Source organism: Catharus ustulatus, chromosome 1, assembly GCF_009819885.2.
Source record: "Catharus ustulatus isolate bCatUst1 chromosome 1, bCatUst1.pri.v2, whole genome shotgun sequence".
Taxonomy (NCBI): Eukaryota; Metazoa; Chordata; class Aves; order Passeriformes; family Turdidae; genus Catharus; species Catharus ustulatus.
The window spans coordinates 128143479-128157557 of NC_046221.1; the positions used below are offsets into that span (position 1 = coordinate 128143479).

The 14079-nt window shown below is 42.8% G+C and overlaps 1 protein-coding gene across 3 annotated transcripts in view; it reads right to left on the bottom strand.

Moving 5' to 3' along the window:
- The window catches only part of STAU2 (staufen double-stranded RNA binding protein 2), a 173601-nt gene extending 171627 nt beyond the window's left edge, over positions 1-1974 (bottom strand). For 2 of the 3 annotated variants that reach the window (XM_033074603.2, XM_033074587.2), the window contains exon 1: positions 1874-1974. The gene's annotated coding sequence lies outside the window, so the exon portion shown is untranslated. The remainder of the gene's footprint in view (positions 1-1873) is intronic. The other variant, XM_033074596.2, reaches the window with a different exon arrangement.
- Between the last annotated feature and the right edge of the window lie 12105 nt (positions 1975-14079).

Below are 14079 nucleotides of genomic sequence, written 5' to 3' on the forward strand. Positions count from 1 at the left end.
CTAAGTAACACGGCTGAAAAGTTGTCTGCATTGGCAACAAAATCTGAATCGTCCCTTCCCCTCAAAAACTACAAACAAGCAGGCAGCCTCTATCCTGTTCCTAGCTGGCAGCAATAGGAGTCTTCGCAAACACTGGCAGGAGCAGAAATCTCTCTCTCTGAGTTTTTCTAGGTCAAAGCTAAGGTTCAGCAGCTGGAAATCAGTACTGGAAATCTTACACTGCTGCTGACTTTCTAGAAAAAAAAAAAGATTTCATTCAGAAATCTGTCAGCCTGGCACTGTTTATATAAGCAGCAATGTCACAACAAAGCCTATACAGAACCTTCATGTAGTTAGAAAATGGCTTAAATGCATTAGTATTACTTCACTGGTGAAGACAGCTAACCTGGAATTACCACACAACCTAGGAAGACCTTACTCCTGTGCAGCTGGATGCCACTGGTAAGCGTGAGATACAGCAACATATGCTCCCTGACAGAAGCACAGTTCAACCACCCCAAGCTACGGCAGAGCAAACTGCCTTCCTTGTGCCTTGCAACACTGCAGTTACTCATACACATCCCTCAGTACTGTTCCAGACAGTACTGCACACAAGGAGAGGGGCTACAACAGCACCACTTTATCTACTCTTTCGTACAGCAAAAACTTTTATTTAGTACCACGGTAGTTGCACAGGGAGCATTCCAAACATGGTTTGAGAAGCTTATGTCTTGGTATTCACAGAAACAGCTTGCTGGCCGTAAGGCAACACCAGATACACTGCAGGGAAATTTTTCGCTTGGATATCACTGACTTGTCAGGTGGGACCCTGAGTGCCACAAGGCAAACAGCTTTGCTGCAGGATTAATTCTCGCAGCTAAGCCCAAGCAGCACACTCTTCCCCAGGAGGGCATGGCTGTGACTTCCAGGCCTGGCTGCTATCAAGATGAACTTTTTCCCACCAGACACCTGAACTGGGAAAACGCCGCCCAGCCCATGAGAAGCCTGGACAAGGCAACATTAGAGCGGTGTCTCTCCGGGTCCCACCTCAACGACGGCCCCAACCCTCGTGCTGGGCGAAGGCCGGTAAACGGCCCCGCTGCCCATCGCTGGGAGAGATGCCGACATCCATTTTGGGAGTGGGAGAGCCCAGCACTGATGGCAAAGTTTGGGGCCCTGTCCGAAGTTTGGGGGCAGCCCAAGTCGTGCAGAGAGAGGGCTGACTAACACACACGAACAAACACATGCCGGCTGAGCTGTGAGGTCCGCGCCGCTGACCGGGCGGGCAGTGCCGGGCACCCCTCGCCCACTGTGCGCCCCGAGGCCGCTTGCCGGCACAGGGCCGGGCGGGACACAGGACGAGGAGCAAGTTCGGGTAGCACAGAACTCCTTCCCGAGGACTGGGGCAGGGCAGGCCCGGCGCGGTCCCCGCCGAGCTCGGCCCCGCCGCACGGCCCGGCAGCGGCCCGGCCTTGGCGCAGCGACCGCCGCCGGCGACCGGACCCGTGTGCGGGGAGCTGCGGCGAGCTGCGGAGGGGATCCGGAGGGGATCCGGAGGGGATCCGGAGGGGCCCCCCCCGCGGCCCCGGGGGCGGCAGCGCTGCCCACCTGTGCCCCCGCCCGCCTCCTGCGCCCCTCGTCGGGCGGGCGGCTGGCGGCGGACGGGGGCCCCGGGACGGATGGCGGGGTCGGCGCCGCCGCGCCCCGCCGGAGCGGAGCGGGCCGGCGGCGCCGTGGCGCAGCAGAGCCCGCACGGCCCCGGGGAGGCGGAGGGCGCCGGGGGGCCGGCGGAGCCCTCGCCCGGGAGCGGCCGCGGCGGCAGCAGGAGCGGGAAGCCAGGACAGAGACTAGGACATCGCGGCTGAAGCCGCCCCCTTCCCTCCCTCCCGGTTACCTGCTTCCCGGGGACACTTTGGAGACGCCTCCAACATCGGCAAACACTAAAGAGAACTGACCCCGCCGCCGCGGCGGCCGCCGCCGGCCCCAACCACTGCGCCCCCCCCGCCCTCCTGCCGGCGCCGCCGCCCCGCCCCGCCGCCCCCGCGCCGGGCGTCGCCCCCCGCAGCCCCCCTCGGGCCCCCCTCGCCGCCGCCCCCGCCGCGCCTGCCGCCCCCGGGGCGCTTCCCGAGCGCTCCCGGCGCCGCGCTCCCCCCGCGCCCGCCTCGCGAATGGCCCCGTCCGCGGCCCGGCCCCGGGCCCGGCCCGGCGGCGCGCAGCGCCCCCAGCGGCGGCGCGGGGCCCTGCGCCCTCCGCCCGCCCCCAGCCCCGGCGGGCTCCGCACCCTGAGCTCACCTTCCCCCGCCAGGCCGGGGCCGCGCTTCGCCGCACGGCGAGGCCTCGGCCCCGCGGAGGAAGAAGCCCCGACCCGGGAGCGCGGAGAGCAGCGGCGCGGGGGCTGTGCCGGTCCGTGAGTGGGGTTGAGATCGGCCTGGCGCGTGAGCTCTGCCCCCTCTCGGCTGCTCCCGAGCGCCGCTGCCGGCACCGCTCCTTGCGCGCCTGGAGAGAGCGGGCACCGAGACTCCAGGCAAGGAAAAAGAAAATAAGCGCTGCCAGAAATACAGGCAGAAACGGGCAGCCACCACAGCACACCAGAGACGAGGCTTGGTTTTATTTCGCCGAGCTCGTGTTACTCATCTTACTCCAGCTTGGACCACTAACTCTTCAACGTGCTTCCCCTCTCACCTTTTCCCTGTTTTCAGGGAAAGGTAAAAACTCATAAAGAAGATTAAAGTAAAAATTTTCTTATGTCTAGAATCAGGGCAGATAACTGATGCAGTTGCTGGCTGCTGCCTGGAGGGAAGCTGCAGGAACGAGGGCCAGGGCGTGCAGCTCCGGAGGTTCAGCCATGGAGGTTCCACGGTGCATCACTGAAACCTCCTCCTTCCGCAGGTGCGCACACACCCTCCCTCCTTACACAGTGCCACGGCTCAGCCACAGAAAGCCACATTAAGATAAAATTGCTGTTTCTGTGCCTTTCCAACCAGAACCAACCGTCTTCGGTTCTGCCACCATAAAAATATTTATCTTGTTGCCATGCTTCAGGTTTGCACATCCCTTACAGAAGGCAGAACTAGTCAGATTTTTTTTAAAGGCAGAAACAAAAAAAAAATGCTTATTTAAAATTGAGATTAAAGTCTAAAGTGTTTCTTTAAATTGGAAACTAATAGACGAATAAAAAGGAGAGAAATAAAAGAAATTATTTTCTGACCATCTTTAGCAGGAAAAAGATAACATTCAAATCTTTATCTCTAAGCAATCAAAAGTTTATTGTTCCTTATAAAAGATTTCTGAGTTTCATCCACAATCTAACTTACGTTGCGAAAAATCTGTTTTCTAGATTGGCTCAAGTAAAACGAACCAAGAATTTTTAAACCTATGCAAAAGTCAGGTAGAAGCACCACATCTTGAAGCAATCATCTTCCTACCTGATTTGCAAGCCTGCAGTAACAAAATTCCTCAGGCTCAGAAACAAAATTAGAGTTTTTGAGGGGGCAAAGATCTGTATCTTTTTGCTATACAACTAAGTTTTAATGATGGATATGAGAGTTATAATATCAGTCATAGCAAATTTAGTAATTTAATATAGTAATTCAAAGAAACTACAGGTAACTCAGGATCAGAATGAATCTAGAGTTCATATTCCCTGCAGTATCTGCTGTTAAATGAGATTTATTTTTTAATTATTACTTGATACAAAGCCGGATCAGTACTGAGCAAAAAAAAAAAAAAAAAAAAGAAGCCTGACGTGATTCCCAAGCATAGTGGAGGAACACTCTAAAAGCACAGAGCCCAGGTGAATTTTGGTAGTAAGCTTGCATATTGTCGATAACTTACACACCAAATACACATCATGACACCTAGTGGCAGAGCTGCATTGTGAGGATCTAAGTGATAGCAAGATTTTATTGATACTAACAGAACACTAATATGACATTTACAACCTGTTTAAACACATACTGGGAACCCAGCATTTGCTATGAGAGTTTTATACATACCCTGTATTCAGCAGCGGTAGCTTGTTAATCCTCCCCTTCTCATTCCTCCATTGTTTTGTTTTCTGATTCTGAGATTCCTTACCCCTTAATTAAATTTAAGAACTGATAACAGAAATACACAGTATAATACAATTTCTTTTGTAGTCTTCTGATATAATGCAGCAATGGATAATAATGCAAGTACTTTTCATTAGGCTACTACAAATTTTTTCGTGAGTAAAGTTCATTCAGATGCTGAATCATGATGGTGCTGTCCACAGAAGTTTGTGGGTTTTTCTTCATTTGTTTGTTCTTGGGTTTTTTCTTCATAATTTTATGTAATTTTTGCTTTACTTACTATTAGTAGTTTGAAGAACAACCCTGCAGTGTAGCACATGCTTACCATCAGTGCACCCAGAAAAAATTAACATCAGCACCAGATTATGAGGGGGGTTTTTGAACTTTCTGCAATAGACAGATCTAATTTTAACAACCCTCTAAAATCTCCAATCTGTGCTATTATTTCAATACCTAACATTTTTATAACATTGTTACTACTAAACAGCTAAAACCATAGTTTAAAAATTTATCTTGAGATACACATATCAACTCAGAAGTCTTGTATCTTGATATATATTTTGTGGTGCAAACAGAATGTAGCTGGAAGAAAAGTGAATACAAAAGAGCAGATTTTATCCCAAAACTTACCATGTATATATACATATCTTACAAAATAAAGGTTAATATATTTTGTAATAATTTTAAGTCCATAGGTGTATTTAATATTTCCTATATGATTGGATCTATATGTATATGAACAAGTAAATTGCATTACTAGTCACTTCTTTAGATTTACTGCACCCTTACATTTGAGAGTGTTTTTCTTGCTACTGTTGAGATACAGGATAGAGGCTAGTCAGTACCTTCAGTAAAAGCAAAAAAAAACTTCTCAGGTTTTGAAAACAAGATGCATCGTTTGTATGTACTCTTTCACTCTACTCCATTATTAAATAATCAGTGGCATGACTTGCCCAACAATCTAGTTTCAGTATGCAAGTTGTTAATAGGACTGATTAATTCAGTATGCAGTTTGAAAATAGCAAAACCCCACATTAATGCCTAAATGCCTGCATAAATATCTAAGTGGAGAAGAAGATAGAGTTATTCTATTTGCTCTGTACACATGAGTGCAGGACCTGAAGATACTTGGCCTTGTCATTTTTAACCTCAAATTCAGAAAAAATAAATCAGCTCTTTCACACTGAATTTCAAAAAATCGTAATATTCTAATTTTTACTAATACATTTTATTATTAGAATTGTAGTTTTAAAAGAAATCATCAAGAAATGAGTTTCCACCCCTCAATACACCTTGGTGTTACAAACCAAACCAAAAATAAATCCCAAAAGAAAATACCCAATGATGTATTTAAGAAGTAGGAGATTTGCAGAACTGATTGGAAAGGAGTTCTGAAGGTCTGCTCCAAATTTAAAGCTGGATCTGACTTTCGAGTTAGCAGGCTGCTTGGTTTCCTTTCGAAAATTTCCAAGACTGGATATTTTACAGCCTCTTCCAGAACTCTGTTTCAGAGTTTTATAAAACTTCTTTGTAACTGTATTATTTATTTATTAAAGAACTTGGATGATATTTGATACTAAAGTTGAAAGCATAATGAAGCTAATAGAGTGCTCATAAAATACCAGTAAGTGAATAAAACATTATTTACAGTCATTTTACAACTATAAGGCGCACCCTTTTGACTAAAATTTTGGCACCTTATAGTCTGGTGCGCCTTATATATGGACAAAGTTCGGAAATTTGCCAACCCGAAGTGTGAGCCGCGAGCAGAGTGGGCACGGCTGCGGCTGCCAGGTGCAGGGGGGCCCGCGGTGCCGCGGCTGCCGGGTGGAGGCGGGGCCTCAGCCAGCAACCGTGCCGGGGGAGCCAGCGGCGGATCCTCGCCGCAAAAAAAAAAAGTGCGCCTTATAGTCCAGTGCGCCTTATATATCGGCAAAAGTTCAGAAATTTGCCGACACCCGGAAATGCGCCTTATAATCCGGTATGCCTTATAGTCGTGAAATTACTGTACATTAGTCAGTCATTCAACTAAATAAAAGCCTCTAATAGCTTAGTACCAGAAGAATGGGTCACTTAATTTTTTAAATAATATTTTTCCATTCATTAAAAGCAAAACCCAGGAGTTTGGGATTATAGATGATTAAAACCCACTATTATTAATGAACTTAAGTCATCAGACCACTGCTCTCCCCAATTACAGGCGCAGAACTGTGACTATAAAAAGTAGATTTTTAACTACAATGCATGACTGACAAATGACTAAACCAATTTATCACTAGGTAGAGCATGGAATGAGAGGCATAAACAAACCAAGACAAAACAAACTACTACAAGTAAATACTGTAAAGAGTTTTCTTGAGTAATGGAAACCATTTACTCCTTATGCTCCAATGAGGATTCACAAGCAACGAATTTCAGCAACTCACACTAACACGCTCTTTTTGATGATTCATGTCTAAAATGTGAGTTCCCTAAACCAGATGAATCACACAATCATTTCCAGAATCTAAATTAAGTGAACTAGAACTTGCACTTGTCAGCATATATTGGATTCCATCACTGCTGGTATAAGGGCATGGAGAAACCTCTAGGTCCTCATCTCCTTTAACATCTATCATTTTTTTAGAACACAAAGTGAACTCAACCAAAAAGATGTGCTGATTTTGCAATTACCAGCCTTCACCTAGGTCTCCTATCATTAAGGTATCAATGCTGTTTTTTTATTATTTGACCCACTGCCCCAAATTTAGATTGCTTTGCAGGTAGCATTGTATTTCCCAGCAATCACTTGCTGCCATTGCTTTCATATATCAGTGCTGGGAATAGCAAAGCCATGTGTAAATAAATCCTTTACCTTTCTAATAACGCTAATGAAACTTTAAAATTATACTGGTAAATTACTTTAAGTATTAGAAGTTGTACTGCACATTCAGAAAATGTCATTCATAATCATAGTTCATATATCCAAAACTGCACAAAATACAGCCCCAAGTCCCTAGTTTTAATTTGCACATTTAATTTGTGACATTTCCATAATTTTCCATTTATTTTTGACACAAAGTAAAAGCTTTCTGTACAGCCATCTCACCTTCTTACAACTACAGAAAACGTCATGTTGCATATTTATGCCTATCTAGTTAGCATGTATAGCTACTGCACAAACTTTGTGTATGTATATGCACAGATAGCTCACACGTTCATTTCCCATTATGAATATTAGAAACTTCTCAAAAATCCTGTGTTTTACAGATTCAAAAAACCAAACAAAAAAAAAACCAAAACAAAACAAAAAAACCCAACCAAAACCCCACAAGATTTGGATTGCTTCCTTAAAGCACAGAGTATAGAATGGTAGAAGAAAACCAGGATAATTCAGGTCAGCGAGAGATTCACATCTCATGACTACAGCAATGAAGACAAAGTTACAGTAATTTCACGACTATAAGGCGCACCCTTTTGACTAAAATTTTGGCCCAAGCCCAGAAGTGCGCCTTATAGTCCGGTGTGCCTTATATAATGTACGAAGTTCAGAAATTTGCCAATACAGAAGTGTGAGCTGTGAGCCGTGGGGGGAGCCAGCATGGTCGTGGCAGCCAGGTGAAGGCGGGGCCACGGTTCCGTGGCAGCTGAGTAGAGGTGGGCCCGTGGTGCCATGGCAGCCGGGTGGAGGTGGAGCCGGGGGCCCGTGGCGTCCCTCCTGCCGGGTACAGCCAGGCCCAGGGCCCCATGGCTGCGGGGTGGAGGGCAGGCCCGGGGTCCTGTCGCGCCCCTCCTGCTGGGTACAGGTGGGGCCGCGGTGCCATGGCAGTTGGGTGGAGGCGGGGTTGGGGGCCTGCGGCTGCCGGGTTGAGGCGGGGCCTCGGCCAGCAACCGCGTGGGGGGAGCTGGGGGCGGATCCTCGCTGCAAAAAAAAAGTGCGCCTATAGTCCAGTGCGCCTTATACAATGTACAAAGTTGCAAAATCTGCCGGCTCCCGCAGGTGCACCGTGTAGTCCGGTGTGCCTTGTGGTGGTGAAATTACTGTAACTACAGTCTGATAAGTCAGCAAGAATAGTAACAGAACTAGCAACCTGAAGATTGCAGTGTATTTGTTTTCCATTACAAAGCACACAGACATTTAGAAATGGCCCATTTCTGCATTAGCAGTCATTGCTCTCTGAAGAGACTACACTGGCTTTGCTCAGGAGAGAAGTATGGGAAAGCAAAAGTGTAATTACAGGCTAAGGAAGCAACAGACTCTACAAGATTAAATTCCTGTTTACAAGCCTGGGATTTTGGGGGGTTTTGCTTTGCTGGTAGCATTCTGACTACATAAAAGGCCTTCAAACAAGCCCAAACACGGTGCTATTTCCACTGAGGGTGTTGTATGAGAGGATCACAAACACTTTGAAACGCTTTGGATTCTCATTAGCGCCTCTCAGTGCAGGCAAAGATCACAGCAACACTTCAAACATAGCCAAAGTGACACCAGTAAGGTGACCAGTTTGTACATCAGTGTCCATACCAGTCACATTTACTTGCAGTCATGCTCATGAGAGCACGTATCCTAATCAGAGCTATTGCCACCCCTACAAGGAGCAGACGAGATCCCAGAGAAAGCAGGGGTTAGGCCTCTAACATCTTGAAGTTAAGGCCAGTGTTGGACATGAAAATTAAGTATGTACTTTGTTTTTCTTTTATCAAATGTGTATATAAATCAGTAACACACTGGATTCCATAGTGAATTTAAGTGTAGCAAGGCAAAAGATAAAACTGTCCCAAGGTTTTAAAATCTATCTGTAAAGATGCAGTGTCCTGTCATTTGTTTATGCTTTGTCTTACTTGATATGGCTTTGAAGAATCAAAACATTGTCAGACATGAGGATGTTTCTATGAAGGCATCTGGGCACTGTTCTTGTTTAAACTTTCAGAGAAATTCAGAGATACAGAGATCTGCCACAGACCTTGCCTTTTTAAGTATTTTTATTTCTTGTTCCAGATAATAGATTGGTCCTATTATCTCATTAAATGAACACTGAACTTCTCCAATTATGTGGGGATTTGCTCTTTCTTAAATTGTCAAATTAAGCTATATTCAACCATTACAAAACAAGTGTTTTTGGTAAATTATTGGATGGCTGGAAAAGGTCTGGCTCAATGATGTGTTAAACAGCAACATTTTAGCAAAAATATCCAGTCAGGGCATTTGTGTCAATTCTCAAAATATCCTAGAGCTCCTATAACTCCCAAACTCCCGCTGTTCTGGCATAGCTAGGACATAATGGCAAATTGATGATCTGGTGACATTGCAGGGTAAGGTGGGATATCATTAATAGGAGAATGTTGCACTGACTACTCATTTAAAAATTACAAAGTTAGAACTGCTGCAAATCTTGCTGTCTACTGTATTACACCTTTACATAGCCAGTGCTTAGTCCAGCTATTTTGTCAATTTATGCACATGATAATGTTTGTCCTTCATTACAGCCAGTAATTTACAATTTTGTGATCAGACTCAAAAAACTTTACTAAGAGGTGGGGTCCTAATTTTGGCAGGACTGTAAGATGATATGAAGCCAAACATCTTTAACCAGCTGCATCTAATATTGATATGATTTGTCTCACTCAAACACATTGTTATACTATTTGTTCAATGCTATCATCTGAGAAAGTCACAGTGCTTGCTGCTATTACATGAATAATATACAGCAAACTTCTTGCACAGTAAACCTCTTGGAAATGGATATTTTCTAGGTGAAACCGAGGGCTTCAATTACATTTGATGTATGTGTAACAGGCATGGATTCTGTACGTTCAGCTAATGTAATATCTGCTGCTTATTTAATTACATTCCACCTGTTCTGAAGCTGTGTTTTGTTACAGACCCTAGAAGCAGCAGGAATCTTGTTGCTGTTACTTAAAAAAAATTGGGCAAACTGAGAATGAAGCTTGTATGTGCTGGCAAGAAATAGTATTAACAGCAGATTGGAAGCATTGGTAATCCTCTAAAAATAAACATAATTTGAGTGACAATGCTGCCAGTTGCCCTTGCTTTTAGTGTTTCCATTCATGAGATTCTATACTTAGAAGCATATGTAGGCAACGCTTTATTACCATTCCTATTGACCCTGATAAGCCCTTTATGTCATGTACTGAGTCATGTTTGCAGTACTGGTAACTTCTGAACCTTTCTTTTTCTAGGGCTGGGAAAGGGGGAACCCTTTTTTTTTTCTGTATGAATGCCAGCTACAGACAATTTCTCTTTTCTGCTCTTGCAATTTGGCTTCATGTAACTCTAGTTGTTGTTCCAAGAGAATAATAATTTAAGAAATTACTAGTTTAATGTATGTTTAATTTACTGCATAAATCCTTAAGGGTTTTTTTTTATTATTTTTACTTCTACAAAATGGTAAAAATATAGACTCTTCTTGCAGAATTGTTCCACTGTTCCTCAATAAAAGGTAGTTAGCAGTATATCTTAATAGAGATGGATGGGAAGCAAACGAACTATGCAGAATGGGAAGCATCTTGCTACTGGTTCGATTCTTTGGACTAGTTGTGTCCTTTGATCTCTGTATCTGTATCAGGTAAATTGAATGTTAGTAAAAGAATGTGTTTAGAAAAAAAACAAGGTCAACAAAAAACCCCTTAGATTTAAAAAAACTAACTTTGAAAGGAGTATTTTGTAAAAATTTGTAAATTTTAACTTCCAGACAAAAGCTAGCAAATCCTCACTTCCTTTTATCCACATTATTTTTAATGCAGTATCTTTGCTTTTAAAAAAATCAATAAAGAATGAATATGTAAATGTTGATAGAATCTTGCTCTTTTAACTGAAAAGCTGCAATAAAAAGGTGCTTGATATTATATAAAGTAAGGCAAAACATATAAAGATTGATATACACTAAAACAAACTCAATTAATGCATAGCCTAAGCAAGATTAGTACCCACCTTTAGTATGTATAACTACTGTTGAGACCAAACCTGAGAAATAAACTCTAAGGCAGACAGAAACAGCATTCTGGTACAGACCATGCAGGAGGATTCCTTTCCAGAGGCCAAAATCTGCCATAATACTTTGCAAATATAAGAAAGAAAGAATTAAGTAAATGCTTTACCATGTGACAAACTCTCAATAGTGACAGGACCCATTTCTCAAAATCAAGCACCAGTGCATTAATAGCTGCCTTGAAATACACAAAAAACCATCTCACCACGAAACAGTATGGAATCACCTTATACAGAGATCACCACAAACTTTCCAATTAGATCTTTGGTTTACTCCAAAGAAAACCCTGAGATATTAAACTTGGTGTGCAGGGATGCTCCAGACTGAGCTGGCTGGCACAAGACAATTTTTGTTATACTTACCCAGGTACACTCAATACTGAATAAAGAAGTTCAGATGGATTTACATTTCAGAACTTGCTCAGGAAGACTTCAGCCTTACTATATTGCATGATACAGTTACTAATGTAAGGAAACTTGCCTTCTGGGTGAAATAATTTATAGCAAAATCCAAATGGTAAGCCTTTATAATGTTCACTTTCAAGAAGTGTTGCACAGAAATGAATTAAATCCCTCAACATTACAAACTAGCTGATGGGCAACACACAGAAGTAGATGTTGTATTTAACTGAGTGTAACAACAATCCAGAGAAGCTTTTAGGGAAAAGAATTACAAATTTTTCTATATAGCATTCCCCAGCTGTACCCAAGATACCAGGAAGACATAAGCAGTGCCTACGTATGATTTAGTCTATTCCTACAGACTAAAGAAAGGAAGCTAACAGAAGAGATTTTTCAGAATTACAAAAAACATAGCCAACTATTTTTTCACCTGAAAGACTTCAAAATCTCTTCGTCAGGCCCAGTATGCTACTTTGCTATTTATTAGGGTTTCTGGTAAAACTATTGCAAAGGCAAAAAGAAACCTATTACCTCAGTTCATGGAGAGGGCTACCCATTCTATTTTCCTTAATATAGCACATCTCAACAAACTGCTACTGGTTATCATACAGGACCTTGATCCTTCAGTTGCATCATGACCATAGTTGCATTGCATTTGCCCTTTTGCAGTTTTGAAGAACTTCGTAACATAAGAATTATAGATTGGTGCAATTACAAAAACCACAAAAAACACCACCAAAAAAAGCAAACCCAAACACAGAAACCCAAAATACCATGCCACCAGGCACTGAGTTTTAGAGAATCTTCAGGATTATATAAAACTTAAAACTTCAGGAACAGCTTGTTCTTCCTCCCACTCTACTTTGTGAGCATAGGCTATCTCCATGTGGTATCCTCATTGTGTTGGTCAACACAGTTTGAGGGAACATTTGAAATATCATTCCCGATACTCGACTGTCTGGATTATTATTATTATTATTATTATTATTATTTAAGGAACATAGAGACACCTGTTACTCCAGCATAATGCTTAAGACAGTAGTTACTGCTTGGGCCAGATGACAACACACAGATAAGAGATTAAAAGAGTATAGTCGAAAACCAAGTGTGATACAGAAGATACCAGTGCAAGGTGATGCACACAATTTCTCCCCTCACCTCAAGCCCCACAAATTTAAAACCTTATGTAAATCAAAACTTTAGGCCAGAGGTACTCCAAGTCATCTGGAATTTGATGACTTATCTTTGTCCCTTGTTTACTTAGTTATGTATACATTCTATACTGCATTGTCCAGAGTTCTGATCTTCAATAAATTGTCTACACCAAGTAAACAAAATGCACTCTATACTGTGCATGTGAAACATAGCTAATAATGTTGTCTGCAGACATATGCACAGTTTAGAGGAGAAGCTCAAGAGTTATTCACACTTCATCACCAGTCAGAGTTAACAGCTGTCACACATTCTTCACTGACCCAGCACAAATAAATACAGATCAAAACCACCAGGTTTCATCCATTTCTTGAACAAGACCTTCAGAGGAAGGGATGAGATGGCAACCAGTGTGGTTTTGTCTTGAAAACTTCCTACCATGAGTGCAAGAGCACTGTTCTTGAAGTACACAGTGGACAAATGAGACTTCTGAGACATGGGACACAAGTGGTTTTTTGTGTTAGATGACTGTAAACACATCTGGCTTTTTATCTAATCTCAAGAACATTTGCTTCGTAACATTATTGCCTTCCTTCTGGAAAATAACTGGCATTTCCTGAACAGTTTCACTGCATCTGTGACTATATTTGATTAAGGTTTGACAACATTTATCTCTTAAAAGTTAACTAAAAATACCCTCACAGAACAATAACTACAGACTTACTACATATAAAAAAACAAAAAACAAAAAAAACCCAAAAAACAACAACCAAAAAAACCCAAAACCAGAAACAAAAAATCACCACCACCACCAAAAAACAACAACAAAAAAACACCAAACAAACAAAAAAAACCCCACCAAAATATAAAAAGCCAACCTGTTCCTGAGCACGAGAACTCAAGGAATCTAAATGGAGAGGTAACCGATCACTTGAAGGTTTTGGAACAACTTCAGGTTTTTTTACTAGAAAACAGTTAGAGATAGGAGAGTCCTCTGCCATTGATTGTCATAGACAGTCCAGACCTCCAGTTCTCAGGCTTCTCATAGCACGACTCAGCTTCTGCTTAACACAAGGTTGCTAATATTTTACATTATTCAGAAAATTCTAAAGATACAAATCATGTTTTAGTGCTCACCTTCCAAACTCCAGCTACACAAAGCTTTCTATTTCTTGCACTAGCTCTGAAACTATTGCTTAGGCAGCAAGCTGATCTCATTGAGAAGACAGATTTTTACTTTTCCTTAAGTCTTTTACCTACTGGTTTACCATGTCAAATCATCCCAGAGCATACTCAAGAATAAAGATAGGAATGTAAATCATTAGACTGGAAAGGAAGGAATACAAATTCCTCTTTCTTTGGTAATAGCAGGAAACATGCTTTATTTTATCTTTAAGGATTAAATGCCCTGGAGAACTGCATTAGCAGTATCCAGATAATATTGTAGTCCTGGGAAGAGAAAGGGCCCATAACGTTCATTTGAACAAATTTAACCCTGACCTACTT